Raw genomic sequence first — 24,742 nt, forward strand, 5'->3', positions numbered from 1 at the left:
GAGAGGAAGAGGATGCTATCTCAATAAAGGTGAAGGAGGAAGTCGTTTTGGGAGTGAAAGAGGTGGAGACAGAAGATCAAATTAACACCAGTGAGTACTGTCTTAAACAGGGGCACAAACTCTGCCATTGTTGAACTAATGTGGGGTTTTAAAATTCAATATTGGTGCATAATTTATACTTAAAAGGAATGCAAAACTCACCCAATTCGTGGAACGACCCTTTTACATTTGCATCACAAAAAGATATTTAATAAAATCATGATGGAAGTGGCCATTTTAGGCCCTTTTTAGACATATTAATGCCTCTTGTAAGACTCTGTGATTGTAATAGAAGATCATAAGTTTACAATCGGTTTGATGTTCTCGTTCACACAGGAGAGAGACATGACTATTGTGGATCCTCTGGGGAGCCTCAACAACATCCTGATGCTGACGAGGCAGAGAAGAGTCTCTCCAGATCAGAACACCAGATGGTACAGCTTGGTCTGGTCTAGCATACATCTTGCTCTATCCGGGGCTGGTTTTCTGTTAAGCACTTTATGACAACAGTGACATCAGCATCCATAATGGTCTGTGTCCCCTCTTTAGGGTTACCAGGACAACGCTAGCCCTTCCGTCCTCCCGGAGTTCCCGTGTTGTGCCTCTTCTGGTAGCGCCTTACTGCTGGGTATGAAGAGGTTGTCTGTGCTGCTGGTGGACTGCAGGAAAACAACGGGGCTGAGTGGAACTGTGAGAGGAGGAGGAGAGAAGAAAGGATCAGATTTGACTCATCAAAGTAAGTGCTGTAGTTTAGTTTGAACAAATAAAATAGATCTGCCCTCTGGTATCTGTTACCAGGACAACCAGTTATGAAGGAGTTCCCACATATGCTAAGCACATGTTGGATACTTTTGCTTCACTCTGCGGTCCAACTCATCCCAAACCTTCTCAATTGGGTTGAGGTCGGTTGATTGTGGATGCCAGGTCAACTGCTGCAGCACCACATCATTCTCCTAATTGGTCAAATAGCTCTGGGTGGCGGGTGCTCAGACGATGTGGAAGTCCTGGCCTGGCGTTGTTATACATGGTCTGCGGTTGTGAGACCGGTCGGATGTACTGCCAAATTCTCTAAAACAACGTTGGAGGCGGCTTATGGTAGAGAAATTAACATTACATTCTCTGGTAACAGCTCCGGTGGATATTCCTGCAGTCAGCATGCCAATTGCACGCTCCCTCAAAACTTGAGACATCTGTGGCATTGTGTTGTGTGACAAAACTGAACATTTTAGTGGCCTTTTATTGTCCCCAGCACAAGGTGCACCTGTGTAATGATCATGCTGTTTGATCAGCTTCTTGATATGCCACACCTGTCAGGTGAATGGATTATCTTGGCAAAGGAGAAATGTTCACTAACAGGGATATAAACAAATTTGAGGTAAATTATCTTTCATGCGTGTGGAAAAATTCTAAGATCTTTTATTTCAGCTCATGAAACATGGGACCAACACTTTACATATTGATATTTTTGGAACATCTACCCAAAATATTTCATTATTTTTTTACTTTACTCAAAATATCATGACATTAATGATAGTCAAAATGTAAAAAAAAAAATGTCTAAATAAATAAAAAATGCCTTTTTTTCCCACCTTTATTTATCCAAGTTCTCATTTCCAACTGCGACCTGCCAAGATAAAGCAAAGCAGTGCTACAAAAACAACACAGAGTTACACATAAACAAACGTACAGTCAACAACACAAAAGAAAAGGTCTATGTACAGCGTGTTAAAATGTAGTGAGATTAGGGAGGTAAGGAAATAAATAGGCCATAGAGGCAATTTAGCATTAACACTGGAGTGATAGATGTGCAGATGATGATGTGCAAGTCGAGATACTGGGGTGCAAAAAAATCTAAATAACAATATGGGGATGAGGTAGTTGGTTGTGCTATTTACAGATGGGCTGTGTACAGGTAAGCTGCTCTGACAACTGATGCTTAAAGTTAGAGAGGGAGATATAAGTCTCCAGCTTCAGTGATTTTTGCAATTTGTTCCAGTCATTGGCAGCAGAGAACTGGAAGGAAAGGCGGCCAAAGTAGGTGTTGGCTTTGGGGGTTACCAGTGAAATATACCTGCTGGAATGCGTGCTACTGGTGGGTGTTGCTATGGTGACCAGTGAGCTGAGATAAGGCGGGGCTTTACCTAGCAAAGACTTATAGATGACCTGGAGCCAGTGAGTTTGGCAACGAATATGTAGAGAGGGCCAGCCAACGAGCATACAGGTCGCAGTGGTGGGTAGTATATGGGGCTTTGGTGACAAAATGGATGGCACTGTGATAGACTACATCCAATTTTCTGAGTAGAGTGTTGGAGGATATTTTGTAAATTACATCGCCGATGTCAAGGATCGGTAGGATAGTCAGTTTTACGAGCGTATGTTTGGCAGCATGAGTGAAGGAGGCTTTGTTGTGAAATAGGAAGCCGATTTTAGATTTAATTTTGGATAAGATATGCTTAATGTGAGTCTGGAAGGAGAGTTTACAGTCTAACCAGACACCTAGGTATTTATAGTTGTCCACATATTCTAAAATATTCAAAATTCGGTTGAAGCGCATGCATTTAGTTTTACTAGCATTTAAAAGCTGGCCACGGAAGGAGTGTTGTATGGCATTGAAGCTCGTTTGGAGGTTTGTTAAAACAGTGTCCAAAGAAGGGCCAGATGTATACAGAATGGTGTCGTCTGCGTAGAGGTGAATCAGAGAATCCCCAGCAGCAAGAGCGACATCATTGATACAGTTGAAGTCGGAAGTTTACATGCACTTATGTTGGAGTCATTAAAACTCATTTTTCAACCACTCCACAAATTTCTTGTTCACAAACTATAGTTTTGGCAAGTCGGTTAGGATATCTACTTTGTGCATAACACAAGTAGTTGTTCCAACAATTGTTTACAGACAGATTATTTCACGTTTAATTCACGGTATCACAATTCCAGTGGGTCAGAAGTTTACATACACTAAGTTGACTGTGCCTTTAAACAGCTTGGAAAATTCCAGAAAATGATGTCATGGCTTTAGAAGCTTCTGATAGGCTAATTGACATCATCTGAGTCAATTGGAGGTGTACCTGTGGATGTATTTCAAGGCCTACCTTCAAACTCAGTGTCTCTTTGCTTGACATCATGGGAAAATCAAAAGATATCAGCCAAGACCTCAGAAAACAAATTGTAGACCTCCACAAGTCTGGTTCATCGTTGGGAGTAATTTCCAAATGCCTGAAGGTACTACGTTCATCTGTAGTACCTGGAGCAACGAACCGCCCTTGCTGTCTCTGCCAGGCCGGTTCCCCTCTCTCCACTGGGATTCTCTGCCTCTAACCCTGTTACAGGGGCTGAGTCACTGGCTTGCTGGTGCTCTTTCATGCCGTCCCTAGGAGGGGTGCGTCACTTGAGTGGGTTGAGTTACTGACGTGATCTTCCTGTCTGGGTTGGCGCCCCCCCTTGGTTTGTGCTGTGGTGGAGACCTTTGTGGGCTATACTCGGCCTTGTCTCAGGATTGTAAGTTGGTGGTTGAGGATTTCCCTCTAGTGGTGCGGGGGCTGTGCTTTGGCAAAGTGGGTGGGGTTATATCCTTCCTGTTTGGCCCTGTCCGGGGGTTTCTTCGGATGGGGCCACAGTGTCTCCTGACCGCTCCTGTCTCAGCCTCCAGTATTTATGCTGCAGTAGTTTATGTGTCGGGGGGCTAGGGTCAGTTGGTTATACCTGGAGTACTTCTCCTGTCTTATCCAGTGTCCTGTGTGAATTTAAGTATGCTCTCTCTAATTCTCTCGTTCTCTCTTTCTCTCTGAGAACCTGAGCCCTAGGACCATACGTCAGGACTACCGGGCATGCTGACACCTTACTGTCCCCAGTCCGCCTGGCCTTGCTGCTATTCCAGTTTCAACTGTTCTGCCTGCGGTTACGAAACCCCTACCTGTCCCAGACCTGCTGTTTTCAACTCTTAATGATCGGCTATGAAAAGCCAACTGAGATTTATTCCTGATTATTATTTGACCATGCTTGTCATTTATGAACATTTTGAAAATCTTGGCTCTCTCTAATTTTCTCCTTCTCTCTTTCTTTCTCTCGGAGGACCTGAGCCCTAGGACCATACGTCGGGACTACCGGCCGTGGTGACTCCTTGCTGTCCCCAGTCCGCCTGGCCTTGCTGCTATTCCAGTTTCAACTGTTCTGCCTGCGGTTATGGAACCCCTACCTGTCCCAGACCTGCTGTTTTCAACTCTTAATGATCGGCTATGAAAAGCCAACAGATTTATTCCTGATTATTATTTGACCATGCTTGTCATTTATGAACATTTTGAAAATCTTGGCTCTCTCTAATTTTCTCCTTCTCTCTTTCTTTCTCTCGGAGGACCTGGGCCCTAGGACCATGCGTCGGGACTGCCGCCCGTGGTGACTCCTTGCTGTCCCCAGTCCGCCTGGCCTTGCTGCTATTCCAGTTTCAGCTGTTCTGCCTGCGGTTATGGAACCGCCACCTGTCCCAGACCTGTTGTTTTTCAACTCTTAATGATCAGCTATGAAAAGCCAACTGAAAATTATTCATGATTATTATTTGACCATGCTTGTCACTTATGAACATTTTTGAACATCTTGGCATAGTTCTGTTATAATCTCCACCCGGCACAGCCAGAAGAGGACTGGCCACCCCTCATAGCCTGGTTCCTCTCTAGGTTTCTTCCTAGGTTTTGGCCTTTCTAGGGAGTTTTTCCTAGCCACCGTGCTTCTACACCTGCATTACTAGCTGTTTGGGGTTTTAGGCTGGGTTTCTGTACAGCACTTCGAGATATTAGCTGATGTACGAAGGGCTATATAAAAAAATAAAATTGAATAAAATAAAATTGTATAAACAATAGTACGCAAGTATAAACACCATTAGACGACTCAGCCATCATACCGCTCAGGAAGGAGACGCGTTCTGTCTCCTAGAGATGAAGGTACTTTGGTGCGAAAAGTGCTATTCAATCCAAGAACAACAGCAAAGGACCTTGTGAAGATGCTGGAGGAAACAGGTACAAAAGTATCTATATCCACAGTAAAACGAGTCCTATATCGACATAACCTGAAAGGTCGCTCAGCAAGGAAGAAGTCACTGCTCCAAAACTGCCATAAAAAAGCCAGACTCCGGTTTGCAACTGCACATGGGGACAAAGATCGTACTTTTGGTCTGATGAAACAAAAATAGAACTGTATGGCCATCGTTATGTTTGGAGGAAAAAGGGAGAGGCTTGCAAGTCAAAGAACACCATCCCAACCATGAAACACGGGGGTGGGAGCATCATGTTGTGGGGGTGCTTTGCTGCAGGAGAGACTGGTGCACTTCACAAAATAGATGGCTTCATGAGGAAGGAAAATGATGTGGATATATTGAAGCAACATCTCAAGACATCAGTCAGGAAGTTAATGCTTGGTCGCAAGTGGGTCTTCCAAATGGACAATGACCCCTAGCATACTTCCAAATTTGTGGTAAAATGCCTTAAGGACAACAAAGTCAAGGTATTGGAGTGGCCATCACAAAGCCCTGACCTCAATCCCATAGAATATTTGTTGGCAGAACTGAATAAGCATGTGCGAGCAAGGAGGCCTACAAACCTGTCTCAATTACAATTTTTGCCCTGTCAGGAAGGAATGGGCCAAAATTCACCTAACTTATTGTGGGAAGCTTGTGGAAGGCTACCCGAAACTTTGACCCAAGTTAAACAATTTAAAGCCAATCCTACCAAATACTAATTGAGTGTATGTAAACTTCTGATCCACTGGGAATGTGTTGAAAGAAATAAAAGCTGAAATAAATCATTCTCTCTACTATTATTCTGACATTTCACACCTAAAATAAAGTGGTGATCCTAACTGACCTAAGACAGGGAATTTTTACTGGGATTAAATGTCAGGAATTGTGAAAAACTGAGTTTAAATGTATTTGGCTAAGGTGTATGTAAACTTCCGACTTCAACTGTATATACAGAGAAATTGAACCCTGCGTCACCCCCATAGAGACTGCCAGAGGTCCGGACAACAGGCCCTCCGATTTGACACACTGAACTCTATCTGAGAAGGAGTTGGTGAACCAGGCGAGGCAGTCATTTGAGAAACCAAATCTATTGAGTCTGCCGATAAGAATGCGTTGATTAACAGAGTCGAAAGCCTTGGCCAGGTTTATGAAGACGGCTGCACAGTACTGTTTTTTATCGATGGCGGTTATGATATTGTTTAGGACCTTGAGCATGGCTGAGGTGCACCCATGACCAGCTCGGAAACCAGATTGCATAATGGAGAAGGTACAGTGGTATTCGTAATCGTCGGTGATCTGTTTGTTAACTTGGCTTTCAAAGATTTTAGAAAGGCAGGGCAGGATGGGAATAGGTCTATAACAGTTTGGGTCTAGAGTGTCTCCCCCTTTGAAGAGGGGGATGACCGCGGCAGCTTTCCAATCTTTGGGGATCTCAGACAATACGAAAGAGAAGTTGAACAGGTTAGTAATAGTTAGGGTTAGGGTGGGGTTTGCAACAATTTTGGGAAAGAGAGGTTCCAGATTGTCTAGCCCAGCTGTTTTGTAGGGATCCAGATTTTGCCGCTCTTTCAGAACATCAGCAGATCTGTACCACATTGGGGGAGGCGGGTTGCAGGAAAGTTAATTCAGTCCGTAAATGGAAAGTGAGATTACAATATATACGAAATGAAAACAATATATACAAATATTTACATGGGACAGGACGGGACAAGACAAAACACACGTCCGACTGCTACGCCATCTTGGAATGTGTCGACCCTATCGACAATGGGGAGATGTTACTGATGTGCTTTGTGTCTGTCTCCAATGTAAAAATGAAACTTCCACACAAAATGACTTCTTTACTTAATTTAGGTTCAAGGAAGTGTGTAGGTCACATTCTGTATCATACAGCTATGAAGGTTATATATTTAGAACCACCTGCTGATTGGAATCCAGTCTGTGTCTTCAGTGTTCTAGAACTGTTTAGGGTTTTGTGGTCTGACTTATATAACAGAAAGAATAATAAGTAATGTAAACATATTATCAGTAATTACCAGGAAGCTCTACATCATTTGTTTTAAATTATGAAATGTTTGAAAACTGGCATCAGGATATTGAGGGATGTGATTTGGATTAAACCTCAGCAAGGCAGTTTTATCATGTGGAGATTTCATTCTGGCATCTCTTTAAAATTAACACTGTCTTTTGCAGGAGGAAAACCAACCTTGGAGGAACCAAAGACGTCCAACCCAGCAAGACGACACCTCTGCTCCCATTGTGGAAAAAGTTTTAACCAGTTAGTTAGCTTGAAAAGACATGAGAGGGTACACATAAGAACGAAGCCACTCCATTGCTCCCAGTGTGGAAAGAGTTTTAAGCGGTTAGACACCCTCAAAGCTCATGAGCGAATACACACAGGGGAGAAGCCATGCCATTGCGCCCAGTGTGGAAAGAGAATGTGGAGTGTGGAAAGAATGGCTCACTGATTGATACAAACATAATTCTTTATAAAAAAATATATAAAAAGGACCATTTAAACACATGGAATCTGATCTACTCTATATTCAAACTGACATACTCCATATTCAATTCATGTTTTATTACAAAAACATACATTTGAGTATACTTTGTACCATTTCATTTAATAAAATAAACACATTCTCAGGCAACAATATAAGACAACAATATAAGACAGTGGGAGCACTGTGTATGTTCTCTGATGAATTTTAAGTTAATGTGATGTGAAATATAAATTTACACACTAGGAGAAGTAATTATTCTCTCCTGTGTGGATTCGCACATGATGTTTAAGTGACTGTGATGAGTAATATGTCTTCCCACAGTCTGAGCATTTGTAAGGCTTCTCCCCTGTGTGCAGTCTCATGTGTTCTTTCAGCTTTCCTGAATAGTTAAAACGCTTTCCACAGTGGGAACAATGGTAAGGCTTCTCCCCTGTGTGTATTCGCTCATGAGCTTTCAGGTTTCCTAAATGGGTAAAACGCTTTGAACACCGGGAGCAGTGGTAAGGCTTCTCCCCTGTGTGCAGTCTCTTGTGTTCTTTCAGGTTTCCTAAATGGGTAAAACGCTTGGCACACTGGGAGCAGTGGTAAGGCTTCTCCCCTGTGTGCACTCTCATGTGTTCTTTCAGGCTTCCTAATTGGATAAAACACTTTGCACAATGTGAGCAGTGGTAAGGCTTCTCCCCTGTGTGTATTCGCTCATGAGCTTTCAGGCTTCCTGACTGATTAAAACTCTTTCCACACTCGGAGCAGTGGTAAGGCCTCTCCCCTGTGTGCAGTCTCATGTGTTCTTTCAGGCTTCCTAATTGGGTAAAACTCTTTAAGTGGTCATTTCTTAAACTCTGACTGTGTGTGTTTATCTGGGTGTGTCTTTCCTCCAGCACTACAGATAGTACAGTGATATTTGGATGTAATGCATTTGCTCCATTGTTTAAATTTGCATTGTTGGCCCACTGATGATTTAATGAAATGAAAATGTTCACAGACTCTGTAATGCAAAATGTTAATTGTATGTGTCCACATATCTGAGTATGTGACTAACCTTGTGAAACTGACCTATTATAAAATCCTGTTCTTGGGAGTATCATCCTGTGTTGCAAACCAGCTGCACCTGTGTCCTTGTATGAATAAAGTCCCTCCTAGGAACAGGAAACTATAAAGATATGTGCTCATCACCCAATGCTTCAGGAATTAGACTGTCTACACTGCGCTGTGTAACTGTTATTCTCTCTGAGCTCAGAAATAAAGAATCTTGGTTTGACTTGGACTCCAGCAGATCCTTATTTTATAATATCCACCTCAACTCTCCCACGGATTGCTGTTTATCGTTGTCTCAATGAAGAGTTCTTTGTTTTACTTTCCTGGGGGCATTTACAAGCCTCCCACTGGTTGAATAAACGTTGTTTCCACGTCATATTAAAAAACATTTTTAACATTGATGAACCTTCACTATCTTCATCCCTAAACTAGCAACAATAATTATTGTCTATTGTTATTCTCAATAACTTCCTGGCCATATGAAATCCTAGCTAAATACAATGTTGGTGCCAGTTTTCATGTCTTTGATTATGCAAACATTTGTTTATTCAATTATATTTGTCATATAGCAATGATGCTCTCTCCTCAATCACTTACAGTTTCTTTGGAAAGTATTCAGACCCCTTGACTTTTTTCACATTTTGTTACGTTACAGCCTTATTCTAAAATGTAATAATTAAAACAATTTCCTCAGCAATCTACACACAATACCCCATAATGACAAAGCGGAAACAGGCTTTTTGTAAATGTCTGCAAATTTATTAATCACAAAAAAATTATTTAAATAAGTATTCAGACCCTTTACTATGAGACTCGAAATTGAGCTCAGGTGCATCCTTTTTCCATTGATCATCCTTGAGATGTTTCTACAACTAGAATGGAGTCCACCTGTGGTAAATTCAATTGATTGGACATGATTTGGAAAGGCACACACCTGTCTATATAAGGTCCCACAGTTGACTGACAGTGCAGATCAGAGCAAAAACCAAGCCATGAGGTTGAAGGAACTGTCCGTAGAGCTCCGAGACAGGATTGTGTTGAGGCACAGATCTGGGGAAGGGTACCAAAACATTTCTGCAGCATTGACGGCCCTTGATTTAGCCCCCTGCAGTTAAAGGTTATTCATGGAGTAAAACTATCTGTTTAAGTCATTAGTAAAGGGCACATCGTTAAGAATACAATTATCTTTTTTTTGTGGTCTATATCCTCTCAATCATTTATTCCTTCATAAACAGAAAACGTTTACCTAAACACAACATGTGTGCAAGGGCCACTCTAGGTTCACAATCTCTTGACCATTAAATCTGGATAACTGACAACTATTTTTTAAAGGGTAAAAGTGATCTGTTTAGGTCGTCAGGAAAGGAAGCATAGTTAAAGAGTACAATGAACCTTTCAAAGAGGATGGTGTGAGGCCTCTGGGGCTTATTTTGGGGGGGTTGACTGAGACATCCCTCGGACAGTCTTTTATGGGGGGTATCTGTTTAGGTCATCAGTAAAGGGGACATCTTAATATTACAATGACCCTTTCAAAGACAGAGACATCCCCCGGACATCTCCCCTATAACTATTTTTGAAAGGGTAAAAGTGATCTGTTTAGGTCGTTAGTAAAACATATGTTTTGAAAGACACCTGGGGGTCCAGGTTGTTAGTTATTTTGTGTCCATATAGTTCCCCTGTGTGTAAGAGCCCCCCTAGATTCACAACTTCTTGACCCTTAACATTCCCAGCCAAGGGGAGAGACAGAGGGAGAGGAAGATTTAATTCATTGAAAGTAAATTAAATTTTCTTTCAAACCTTTTATTCTTTTCAAAAACTTTAGTACAGACAAACATACATATTACAATTATTAAAGTTTACTATGTAATATTAAATACTAAATTATGTCACTAATGTTTTATTACTAAAGAACTTTATATAAATCACACATGTCGTTATTATTACATGTAGAAACACCACATGACAACAACATGGTAGCAGCACAACATAACAACAACATGGTAGCAACACAACATGGTTGCAACACAACATAACAACAACATGGTAGCAACACAACATTACAACAACATGGTAGCAACACCACATGACAACAACACAACATTACAACAACATGGTAGCAACACAACATTACAACAACATGGTAGCAACACCACATGACAACAACATGGTAGCAACACAACATGGTAGCAACACCACATGACAACAACATGGTAGCAACACCACATGACAACAACATGGTGGCAACACCACATGACAACAACATGGTAGCAACACCACATGGTAGCAACACCACATGACAACAACATGGTAGCAACACAACATGGCAGCAACACCACATGACAACAACATGGTAGCAACACCACATGACAACAACATGGTAGCAACACAACATGGCAGCAACACCACATGACAACAACATGGTAGCAACACCACATGACAACAACATGGTAGCAACACAACATGGCAGCAACACAACATGGCAGCAACACAACATGGTAGCAGCACAACATGGTAGCAACACAACATGGCAGCAACACCACATGACAACAACATGGTAGCAACACCACATGACAACAACATGGTAGCAACACAACATGGTAGCAACACAACATGGCAGCAACACAACATGGTAGCAGCACAACATGGTAGCAACACAACATGGTAGCAACACAACATGGCAGCAACACAACATGGTAGCAACACAACATGGTAGCAACACAACATGGTAGCAACACAACATGGTACAAACATTGTGTTGGTGTTGTATGTGAAGGATGAGGGTTGCAGTACATATCTTAGATAGGGGTAAATGAGGCCTAAGAGGGTTTTATAAATAAGCATTAAACCAGTGGGCCTTGCGACTGGTATACAGAGATAACCAGTTTACAGAGGAGTATAGAGTGCAGTGAGGTGTCCTATAAGGAGCACTGGTGGCAAATCTGATGGCCGAATGGTAAAGAACATCTTGCCGCTCAATGTATCCTACCATGACTATATCCAACCCAGCTCCATGTGTTACCACTATCATGTATCCTACCATGACTATATTCAACCCTACTCCATGTGTTGCCACTATCATGTATCCTACCATGACTATATTCAACCCAGCTCCATGTGTTGCCACTATCATGTATCCTACAATGACTATATCCAACCCAACTACATGTGTTGCCACTATCATGTATCCTACTTGGCTGAAGCTTTGATCCAGTGGAAGAAGTATTGAGGAGCAGGGAGGTTAAAGGTCACTTCTGGATACACCTGTTACTCTACACTATCCCTAGATAATCCAGTAATGAGAGAAAATGTATAGAATATTTAGGGCCCTATAACATCTCTATCTATATATAACATCTGTATAAAATCTGTTTTATTTTATTTTTTTAACCTAATTACATTTTCTCCGTTTTTCCAGGTTTCTGATTTGTCCCTGTTTTTCTGTTTTTCTCTCTAAATCACACTGTTAATAGAATATCAACAACATTGGATGTTCTAAGTCCTCAACAATACTTAAACCACATCAGGAGACCACTTTTGAAGTCTGAGAAAAATCTAAGAAATGTTCATTTTTGTGTGTAGATACCCTTTAATGTTAGTGGCACCAGCAAGAGCCTTGCTTGGTTAGTGGTGTCACTGTAGCACACATGCGATTGCAGAGTTTGCTGAACAAATCACAACAGGATTGATGCAAATAATCATGATATCATTATGCCAGGTAGGCATAGACTACTTTGTAGTTAACATTTAATTGACAAGGTTTTTGGGAAAGCTTTTCCATCAACCAGAAGATGGTTGTCATTATTATCATCGCTAACAGCTAAACATAGTGGTAGACAAATGCACTCAGACAGGGGCATTTCAGGGCTTTTTCCTCTTCAGAAAGTTGAAGGAAAATACAAATCACTTAGGCTAATTTAGACGACTTGCAGGCAGTGGGTTCAGAATAACTATGACATAAAAATGAAAACTATTTAATCTGTCACCTAATCCTACCTAATGGGCAGGTCAGCCCTGGAGTAAAGTATTGGCTGTAAGAAGTAAGAGAAAACATAACATCTGTTTTTTTATTTTTTATTACCTCTCATGACATTGCTTGCAAGAATAAACATTGTAATTAATATTTTTCCAATCTGCGTTACCCACTCCTGTCAGCAGGTGGCGATTTGAGTCTTTCAGGGGATGCTGCTTGCGTGACGTACAATCTAGTGGACGGAACTGGAGGCTTCTTCAACAGCGACAAAAGGCTTCTGATTCAATCAACGTGGTGGTTTGCTAGCGAACATTAAACCGAAACATTGAAGCGTTTAAGACAAATCTTGTGTATATTATTCTTAGTGTTTTAAACACAATTCTGTTTACATATCTACTAGTTCATTGAAACGTAGATTGCTTGTTAAATTAGCTAATGTGTTAAATTGATACTGCACTAGGCTAATCGCCCGGAACATGAGCTCACTAATCTCGACGGAGAAAGAAGCTCTGGTGAAAGGAGAGGAAGAAGCTTTCAGGATGAAAAGGGAGGAAGAGGAGGCTATCTCATTGAAAGAAGAAGAGGATGATATTACAGTGAAAGAGGAATATGCGAAAGAGGTTGTCAGAGTGGAAGAGGAGGAGGTAGAAGCTTTCAGAATCAAAAAGGAGGAAGATGCCATAACATTGAAAGAAGAGAATGTAGTGAAAGAAGAGGAAGAACCTTTTAGAGTAAAAGAGGAAGAGGACGCCATCTCAATAAAAGAGGAGGAAGACGTTTTGGGAGTGAAAAAGGAGGAGGCTGAAGATTCGATTACAAACAGTGAGTACTGTCTTAAAAACAGGGGCACTATGAAGTTCTTGATTTAATGTATTGTTTTAACGGGGCATTCTAAATCAAATCAAATGTATTTATATAGCCCTTCGTACATCAGCTGATATCTCAAAGTGCTGTACAGAAACCCAGCCTAAAACCCCAAACAGCAAGCAATCTAGGTGTAGAAGCACGGTGGCTAGGAAAAACTCCCTAGAAAGGCCAAAACCTAGGAAGAAACCTAGAGAGGAACCAGGCTATGAGGGGTGGCCAGTCATCTTCTGGCTGTGCCGGGTGGAGATTATAACAGAACATGGCCAAGATGTTCAAATGTTCATAAATGACCAGCATGGTCAAATAATAATCACAGTAGTTGTAGAGGGTGCAGCACCTCAGGAGTAAATGTCAGTTGGCTTTTCATAGCCGATCATTAAGAGTATCTCTACCGCTCCTGCTGTCTCTAGAGAGTTGAAAACAGCAGGTCTGGGACAGGTAGCACGTCCGGTGAACAGGTCAGGGTTCCATAGCCGCAGGCAGAACAGTTGAAACTGGAGCAGCAGCACGGCCAGGTGGACTGGGGACAGCAAGGAGTCATCATGTCAGGTCGTCCTGAGGCATGGTCCTAGGGCTCAGGTCCTCCGAGAGAGAGAAAGAAAGAGATAATTAGAGAGCAGCATAAATACTGGAGGCTGAGAACGGAGGGGTTAGGAGACACTGTGGCCCCATCCGATGATACCCCCGGGCAGGGCCAAACAGGAAGGATATAACCCCACCCACTTTGCCCAGGCACAGCCCCCACACCACTAGAGGGATATCTTCAACCACCAACTTACCATCCTGAGACAAGGCAGAGTATAGCCCACAAAGATCTCCGCCACGGCACAACCCAAGGGGAGGCACCAACCCAGACAGGAAGATCACGTCAGTGACTCAACCCACTCAAGTGACGCACCCCTCCTAGGGACGGCATGAAAGAGCACCAGTAAGCCAGTGACTTGGCCCCTGTATTAGGGTTAGAGGCAGAGAATCCCAGTGGAGAGAATTGGAATTGACCCTATACATTTGCAACACAAACAATATTTGACAAAATCATGATGAAAAAGGCCATTTTAGACATATTCACGCCTCTTGATTGTAATAGATGGTCATAAGTTTACGTCTGTTTGCTGTTCTCGTTCACACAGGAGAGAGACGTGACTATCGTGGATCCTCTGGGGAGCCTCAACAACATCCTGATGCTGACGAGTCAGAGAAGAATCTCTCCAGATCAAAACACCAGATGGTACAGTTTGGTCTGGTCTAGTATACAGCTTGCTCTATCTGGGTCTGGGCTGGGTTTCTGTAAAGCACTTCATGACAACAATGACATCAGCATCCATAATGATATATGTCTGTGTCCCCTCTTTATGATTACCAGGACAACGCTAGCCCTTCCGGAGTCCGTGTGTAGTGCCTCTCCCGGTAGCGCCTTACTGCTGGGTATGAAGAGGTTGTCTGTGCTGCTGGTGGACTGCAGGAAAACAACGGGGCTGAGTGGAACTGTGAGAGGAGGAGGAGAGAAGAAAGGATCAGATTTGACACATCAAAGTAAGTGCTGTAGTTTAGTTTGAACAAATACAATAGATCTGCCCACTGGTATCTGTTACCAGGACAACCAGCAGAGTTCTGTTTGTTGACAGGAAGATAGACTGGTATCTGTTACCAGGACAACCAGCAGAGTTCTGTTAGTTGACAGGAAGATAGACTGATATCTGTTACCAGGACAACCAGCAGAGTTCTGTTAGTTGACAGGAAGATAGACTGATATCTGTTACCAGGACAACCAGCAGAGTTCTGTTAGTTGACAGGAAGATAGACTGGTATCTGTTACCAGGACAACCAGCAGAGTTCTGTTAGTTGACAGGAAGATAGACTGGTATCTGTTACCAGGACAACCAGCAGAGTTCTGTTAATTGACAGGAAGATAGACTGGTGGATATGGATGTTATGAATATCATAACACTGAAAAAGGATTCTGCCAATGAAAAGAGAGAAACCAATAGACCATATAAAACCTTGATGAAAGGTAGCTTTAGAGAGACAGTTATAAGATGATCCTATGTAAGGTGCTCGTTTTTCAAGAACATTTTCTCAAAATATTATGGATGTTACATTGCCTGTCCCAGTCAACCCCCCTATCTTTATAAGACTGTTGAACAGGAAAACTAAACTCCAGACACTGTTAATTAATTAACTAATACTGGAGGAAAGCTGTGATCAGGCTGCCCACTCAAGAGAAAGCTTCAAACTGTAACCAGTGCCGTCAACCTTGTTCAGGTTATCAATCAACCTACCAGGGTAGTTACAAACAGTACAGAAATTAAATCATCAACATATTTTGATCATATCTTTACTAATGCTACAGAAATGTGTTTTAAAGCAGTTTCCAGATTCATCAGATGTAGTGATCACAATATAGTAGCCATGTCTAGGAAAACCACAGTTCCAAAGGCTGGGCCTAATATTGTGTAAAAGAGGTCATACAATACGTTTTGTAGTGATTCCTATGTTTTTGATGTAAATAATATTTGTTGGTCCGTGGTGTGTAATGATGAGCAACCAGACGCTGCCCTTGACACATTTATGAAATTGCTTATCCCAGTTACTAATAAGCATGCACCCGATAAGAAAATGACTGTAAAAACTGTTGAATCCACGTGGATTGATGAGGAATATAAAAATGGTATGGTATATATGCAGTGGTTGCCAAACGTTTTATAGTCCGATACCCCTTCAAACATTCAACCTCCAGCTGTACCCCCTCTAGCACCAGGGTCAGCGCACTCTCAAGTGTTGTATTTTGCATCATTGTAAGCCGGTCACACACACACACTATACGATACATTTATTAAACATAAGAATGAGTGTGAGTTTGTCAAAACCCAGCTCTTCCTATAAGAGTTCTTATAGCACCAGCGCACAACTAATATAATAATAATAAATGATTTTGCTCTTTATTTAACAATCTTACATATTAAACCTTATTTGTTCTTTGAAATTTGTAAATAACTCACCACAGGTTAATGAGAAGGGTGTGCTTGAAAGGATGCACATAACTCTGCAATGTTGTATTGGAGAGAGTCTGTCTAAAATAATTTTCCACACAGTCTATGTCTGTATTTAAAATGTGTCAATACTTTGCGCCCTTGATAACCAGCGCGCTTCTGTATTTTGTAAAAGCGTTACATGCCCATATCATTGCATCGTGCAGAAAATACACAAGAGTTCAGTTAACCATTTTCACTGTAGTGTCCAAAACGTCTTTCAAGCAGTCAGGTATTCCCTTGGCAGCAAGAGCCTCTCGGTGGATGCTGCAGTGTACCCAAGTGGCGTCGGGAGCAACTGCTTGCACGCGTGTTACCACTCCACTATGTTTCCCTGTCATGGCATTTGCTCCATCAGTACAGATACCAACATGAGCAGCAGCTACGTTTGGATACATATGGACCGTTAGTGGAATTCCCGCGAGAGAGTAACGGTTAATGTGATTGGATGTTAAGTATTTGATTAGGCTTCATGTATTTGACATTGTGTTGTTATTTCGCTGAACACTCGATGGTTTAATTTGATTTTTGGCAGGGAAATGAGGCTACTCAGGTGAGAAAAAACCTCACCCAAATGTATAGCCCCGTTGGGAAATATAAATGGACTGTTTGAAAATGTGAATCACATTTTTATTTGGCGTATCCCAGTTTGGGAATACCTGGTGTAGAGGGAGGCAAAAAAAGAGATGGCAAATAGGTCTGGCTGTACAACTGATTGGCAAACTTATTGCAAATTCAGAAATCATGTGACTAAACTGAATAAAAATAACTACTACACTATAAAACCAAGATAAATGACAAAGAATGATTGTAAAAAGCTTTGGAGCATCTTCAAGTAAATTTTTTGGGGAAAAAGGCTAACTCTGCTCCATCGTTCATTGAATCAGATGGCTCATTCATCACAAAACCCACTGATATTGCCAACTACTTGAATTATTTTTTAATTGGCAAGATTAGCAAACTTAGGCATGACATGCCAGCAACAAATGCTGACACTACACATCCAAGTATATTGGACCAAATTATGAAAGACAAGCATTGTAATTGTGAATCTGTAAAGTAAGTGTGGAAGAGGTGAAACAATTGTCTATCAACAATGACAAGTCACCGGGGTCTGACAACGTGGATGGAAAATGATTGAGGATAATAGTGGATGATATTGCCACTCCAATTTGCCATATCTTCAATTTAAGCCTACTAGAAAGTGTGTTCCCTCAGGCCTGGAGGGAGGCAAAAGTCTTTCCGCTACCTAAGAATAGGAAAGCACCCTTTACTGGCTGAAATTGCTGACCAATCAGCCTGTTACCAACCATTACACTTTTTGAAAAAATTGTTTGACCAGATACAATGCGATCATAGCCTGCTGCTGGAAAAACTTGTTATGGCTTTACACCCCCTGCTATATTGTGGATAAAAAGCTACCTGTCTAACAGAACACAGAGGGTGTTCCAGAATGGAAGCCAGTACAACAGAATCAAGGTATAATCGGGAATTCCCCAGGGCAGCTGTCTAGGCACCTTACTTTTTTCAATTTTTACTAACGACATAGCCAGTGTGTCTAGGTATGAGGATGACTCAACACTATACACGTCAGCTACCACAGCAACTGAAATGACAGCAACACTTGACAAAGAGCTGAAGTTAGTTTCAGAATGGGTGGCAAGGAATAAGTTAGTCCTAAATATTTCAGGTAACCTTAAGTTACATTGGCCTACTATGCTAATTCTGTAGCTGTATTGTTCGAGGAGCGTAAAGATAAAGATTTTGTTGCGGCGCCAGGCAGGTATTAACCTGCTGAAAGGAAAAGAGTAGAGTAGTGCTACCAGGCACACATCAGCAGAAGATACTGAATAGAGTGGAGCCTGTTGGCCAGATAGCCAGTAGAGACTAGAGTGGAGCCTATTGTCCAGATAGCCAGTGGAGACTAAAGTGGAGCCTGTTGGCCAGATTGCCAGTGGGGAGAGAACATAAGACCCACCATATAAAACGCCCGTCACAGCCCAGGGGTAACCCAACCAATAATACCTCATACAATAATAATGGCAGAGCAATTTAATGGCAACTTCATAGAAACAATTCGCAAGAAAGAACACAATCATCAACATTAGAGGATTTGCAATAATCTGTATTACCTCCCAGTGGTGGAGTGCAGGGGGGTATGCATGGGTGTGTTGGTGGGTGTGTTCATAGACAACAAAGGCCTTAAAATGTAAACAGTCCCACAAAAAATCAATACAATTCAAACGACAATAAACATGAGCTCTCACGCAAACTCCCTCTAACTTCTTATGGACAGAAGTCTGTGTCTGGACGGTAGCGTCCCACCTGGCCAACATCCGGTGAAATTGCAGAGCGCGAAATTCAAACTACAGAATTATAAATATTTAACTTTTATAAAATCACAAGTGTAATACATCAAAATAAAGCTTAACTTCTTGTTAATCCAGCCGCTGTGTCAGATTTCAAAAAGGCTTTGTGGCGAAAGCACACCATGCGATTATCTGAGGCCAGCGCCCAGCGTACAAAAGCATGAAAAACATATTTCAACCAGGCAGGTGCGCCACGAAAGTCAGAAATAGCGATATAATGAATGCCTTACCTTTGATCTTCTTCTGTTGGTACTCCAAAAGGTCCCAGATACATCACAAATGGTCCTTTTGTTCGATAATGTCCTTCTTTATATCCATAAAAACTCAGTTTAGCTGGCGTGCTTCAGTCAATAATCCACCCAGTTTCCCTCCATCAAAATGCATACAAAATGAATCCCAAACATTACTAATTAACTTTTCCAAACAAGTCAAACAACGTTTATAATCAAACCTTAGGTACCCTAATACGTAAATAAACAATCAAATTTAAGACGGAGAATCGTTACTGTCTTTACCGGAGGAAAATACCAAAGAACGCGCTCTCTTCCATGCGCTTGGAAACAATACAGCCAAAATGGGAGCCACCTAGAAAAGCTACGATTTCTGTCTCATTTTTCCAAAAACCAGTATGAAACTCTTTCTAAAGAAGATCTAAAGCTCTTAAAGTGACAGCGCATGGTGAAGGCTCCATGCAGGATTTCGCCACAATTTCTCTGTATAAAATGGCCCATAACTTTAACACTAGCAGAGATCCTGGAACTGATATACCCTTACAGTATATTATATTCAACAATGTATACAAAAATCAACATTTATATTTTCAATATTCATGTAAGAAATGTTAGAATGAAATCCGAATACTACTCATATTACAGAGCAAGTGGTAAAGATTCATATTACACCCATTGTTGATTTGTAGCCTGTAGCATCTAATGATGAAACATTATGGAGGACTGTAGCAGCTAATGATGATACATTATGGAGTCTTAAAACTTCTTTTGGCTAGTGGAACCCCTCGACAACATTCCGCTGAAAAGGCAGAGCGTTGAATTCAAAAATATTTTTTTGATGCATTCACAAGTGCAATACACCAAATTAAAGCTTAACTTCTTGTTAATCTACCCATCGTGTACGATTTCAAAAAAGCTTTACAGCGAAAGCACATCATATAATTATGTTAGGTCAGAGCCTAGTCACAAAAACACACACAGCCATTTTCCAGCCAAAGAGAGGAGTCACAAAAAGCAGAAATATAGATTAAATTTAATTTATCACTAACCTTTGATGATCTTCATCAGATGGCACTTATAGGACTTCATGTTACACAATACATGTATGTTTTGTTCGATAAAGTTCATATTTATATCCAAAAATCTCAGTTTACATTGGCGCTTTATGGTCAGTAATGTTGTGCATCGAAAACATCCGGCAAATTTTCAGAGGCACATCAATTTACAGAAATACTCATAATAAACATGTAAAAGTTGATAAAAGATACAAGTATTATGCACAGAATTATAGATATACTTCTCCTTAATGCAACCGCTGTGTCCGATTTCAAAAAAGCTTTACGGAAAAAGCAAACCATGCAATAATCCGACTACGGCGCTCAGACACAAGCCATGCAGATACCCGCCATGTTGTTGAGTCAGAAATAGCGTTTTAAATATTCACTTTGATGATCTTCATCAGAATGCACTCCCAGGAATCCCAGTTCAACAATAAATGTTTGTTTTGTTCGATAAAGTCCAACATTTATGTCCAAATACCTCCTTTTGTTAGCGCGTTTGGTAAACAAATCCAAACTCACGAGGCGCGGGCAAGTCCAGGCGAAAGTTCGGATGAAAAGTTCAAAAATGTATATTACAGTTCGTAGAAACATGTCAAACGATGTATAGAATCAATCTTTAGGATGTTTTTAACATAAATCTTCAATAATGTTCCAACCAGAGAATTCCTTTGTCTTTAGAATTGCAATGGGACGCAGGTCGCTCTCACGTTTAGGCGCGTGATCAGCTCATGCCACTCTGGCAGACCTCTGGTTGAAACAGCTCTCATTCCCCCCTCCTTCACAGTAGAAGCCTCAAACAATGTTCTAAGACTGTTGACATCTAGTGGAAGCCTTAGGAAGGCTGCAATATGACCCCATAGACACTGTACATTCGATAGGCAATGAGTTGAAAGCTACAAACCTCAGATTTCCCACTTCCTGGTTGGATTTTTCTCAGGTTTTCGCCTGCCATATGAGTTCTGTTATACACACAGACATAATTCAAACAGTTTTAGAAACTTCAGAGTGTTTTCTATCCAATATTACTAATAAGATGCATATATTAGCTTCTGGGCCTGAGTAGCAGGAAGTTTGCTCTGGGCATGCTTTTCATCCGAACGTGAAAATGCTGCCCCCTTATCCCAAACAGGTTAAGTACTGCAGTGCATCTCCTCCTCATGGACTGCACCAGATTTGACAGTACTTGCTGTGAGATGTTACCCCACTCTTCCACCAAGGCACCTGCAAGTTCCCGGACATTTCTGGGGGGAATGGCCCTAGCTCTCACCCTCCGATCCAACAGGTCCCAGACGTGCGCAATGGGATTGAGATCCGGGCTCTTCGCTGGCCATGGCAGAACACTGACATTCCGGTCTTGCAGGAGATCACGCACAGAAGGAGCAGTATGACTGGTGGCATTGTCATGCTGGAGGGTAATGTCAGGATGACCCTGCATGAAGGGTACCACATGAGGGAGGAGGATGTCTTCCCTGTAACGCACACCGTTGAGATTGCCTGCAATGACAACAAGCTCAGTCTGATGATGCTGTGACACACCGCCCCAGACTATGACGGCCCCTCCACCTACAAATCCCCTCCTTCGACGATAAACGCGAATCCGACGATAAACGCGAATCCGACCATCACCCCGGGAGATAAAACCGCGTCTTGTCAGTGAAAAGCACTTTTTGCCAGTCCTGTCTGGTCCAGTGACGGTGGGTTTGTGCCCAGAGGCGACGTTGTTGCCGGTGATGTCTGGTGAGGACCTGCCTTTTCAACAGGACTATAAGCCCTTAGTCCAGCCTCTCTCATTCAATTGCGGACAGTCTGAGCTAGAGATCGACCGATTAAGCGGAATGGCCGATTGATTAGGGCCGATTTCAAGTTTTCATAATCGGAAATCGGTATTTTTGGGCGCCGAATTATTATTATTATTATTATTTTATTTTTTATACCTTTAATTAACTTGGCAAGTCAGTTAAGAACACATTGTCAGCCCGGGGGATCCAATCGTGCAACCTTACAGTTAACTAGTCCAACGCAATAACGACCTGCCTCTCTCTCGTTCCACTCCACAAGGAGACTGCCTGTTACGCAAATGCAGTAAGCCAAGGTAAGTTGCTAGCTAGCATTAAACTTATCTTATAAAAAACAATCAATCATAACTACTAGTTAACTACACATGGTTGATGATATTACTAGGTATTATCTAGCGTGTCCTGCGTTGCATATAATCTGACTGAGCATACAAGCATACAAGTATCTAAGTTTCTGACTGAACGGTGGTAGGCAGAAGCAGGCGCGTAAACATTCATTCAAACAGCACTTTCAAGCAGCTCTTCGTTGTGCGTCAAGCATTGCGCTGTTTATGACTTCAAGCCTATCAACTCCAGAGATGAGGCTGGTGTAACCGAAGTGAAATGGCTAGCTAGTTAGCGCGCGCTAATAGCGTTTTAAACGTCACTCGCTCTGAGCCTTCTAGTAGTTGTTCCCCTTGCTCTGCATGGGTAGCGCTGCTTCGATGGTGGCTGTTGTTGTGTTGCTGGTTCGAGCCCAGGGAGGATCGAGGAGAGGGACGAAAGCTATACTGTTACACTTGCAATACTAAAGTGCCTATAAGAACATCCAATAGTCAAAGGTTAATGAAATACAAATGGTAGAGAGGGAAATAGTCCTATAATTCCTATAATAACTACAACCTAAAACTTCTTACCTGGGAATATTGAAGACTCATGTTAAAAGGAACCACCAGCTTTCATATGTTCTCATGTTCTGAGCAAGGAACTGAAATGTTAGCTTTCTTACATAGCACATATTGCACTTTTACTTTCTTCTCCAACACTTTGTTTTTGCATAATTTAAACCAAATTTAACATGTTTCATTATTTACTTGAGGCTAAATTGATTGTATTGATGTATTATATTAAGTTAAAATAAGTGTTCCTTCAGTATTGTTGTAATTTTCAGTATTACAAATAAATAAATAAAAATCGGCCGATTAATCGGTATTGGCTTTTTTGGTCCTCCAATAATCGGTATCGGCGTTGAAAAATCATAATCGGTCGACCTCTAGTCTGAGCACCGATGGAGGGATTGTGCGTTCCTGGTGTAACTTGGGCAGTTGTTGTTGCCATCCTGTACCTGTAAGTGTGATGTTCGGATGTACCGATCCTGTGCAGGTGTTGTTACACGTGGTCTGCCACTGCGAGGTCGATAAGCTCTGTCCGTCCTGTCTCCCTGTAGCGCTGTCTTAGGCGTCTCACAGTACGGACATTGTAATTTATTGCCCTGGCCACATCTGCAGTCCTCATGCCTCCTTGCAGAATGCCTAAGGCACGTTCACGCAGATGAGCAGGGACCCTGGGCATCTTTTTTCTGTGTTTTTCAGAGTCAGTAAAAAGGCCTCTTTAGAGTCCTAAGTTTTCATAACTGTGACCTTAATTGCCTACCGTCTGTAAGCTGTTTGTGTCTTTACGACCGTTCCACAGGTGCATGTTCATTTATCGTTTATGGTTCATTGAACAAGCATGGGAAACAGTGTTTCAACTCTTTACAATGAAGATCTGTGACGTTATTTGGATTTTTACGAATATTCTTTGTAAAACAGGGTCCTGAAAAAGACCCGTAATTTTTTTTTGCTGAGTTTATTTTGTATATGTTTTATGTTGAAAAGTGTTTTTTTCTCAGACATAAATAAACAACTCCAGGTGAAAGACAAAGGCCAAAGCTGTAATAAAATAACAAATTAACTGGCAAAGCAGCAGTGCGAGGCCCGCATCCAGCAACGTCATGAGTCACATTTTGCAGCTATTTCAGTACAGCACTACAGGGAGAGGGAAATAATCCACTGGACTAGTTTCAATGTATGGAATCACTTAGGAGTTTCTGGATTTTGGTTAAACTTCTCCTTTAAAGCATCAGACTCCATAGTAATTCATCATTAGAAGCTACAGTCCTCCTTTAATGCAGCTGGTGGCCACACCAGATACTGACTTACTTTTTATTTTGACCCCCCCCACTTTGGTCAGGGACACATTATTCAATTTCAGTTAGTCACATGTCTGTGGAACTTGTTCAGTTTATGTCTGTTATTGAATCCTGTTATGTTCCAACAAATATTTACACATGTTAAGTTTGCTGAAAATAAAAGCAGTTGACAGTGAGAGGACGTTTCTTTTTTTTGCTGAGTTTAGATTGACGAGGGGGGGAAAACAATTGAATCAATTTTAGAATAATGCTGAAATGTAACAAAATTTGGAAAAGGTGATGGGGTCTGAAAACTTAAAACCTCTCTGGGATATGTGGGACGCTAGCCTCCCACCTGGCCAAAAGCCAGTAAAAATGCAGTGTGCCAAATTCAACTAAAATACTATAAATATCAAACTTTCATTAAATCACACATGCAATATACCAAATTAAAGCTACACTTGTTGTGAATCCAGCCAACATGTCAGATTTCAAATGGGCTTTTCGGCGAAAGCAAACGATGCTATTATCTGAAGATAGCACCATAGTAAACAAAGAGAGAGAAGCATATTTCAACCCTGCAGGCGCGACACAAAACGCAGAAATAAAAATATAATTCATGCCTTACCTTTGACGAGCTTCTTTTGTTGGCACTCCAATATGTCCCATAAACATCACAAATGGTCCT

The 24,742-nt window shown here is 41.6% G+C and overlaps 1 pseudogene; it reads left to right on the forward strand.

The window, feature by feature from the left end:
- The window catches only part of LOC120041403, a 173,977-nt pseudogene that overhangs the window by 121,020 nt on the left and 28,215 nt on the right, over positions 1–24,742 (forward strand).

The sequence above is a fragment of the Salvelinus namaycush genome, unplaced genomic scaffold (assembly GCF_016432855.1).
Source record: "Salvelinus namaycush isolate Seneca unplaced genomic scaffold, SaNama_1.0 Scaffold46, whole genome shotgun sequence".
NCBI lineage: Eukaryota > Metazoa > Chordata > Actinopteri > Salmoniformes > Salmonidae > Salvelinus > Salvelinus namaycush.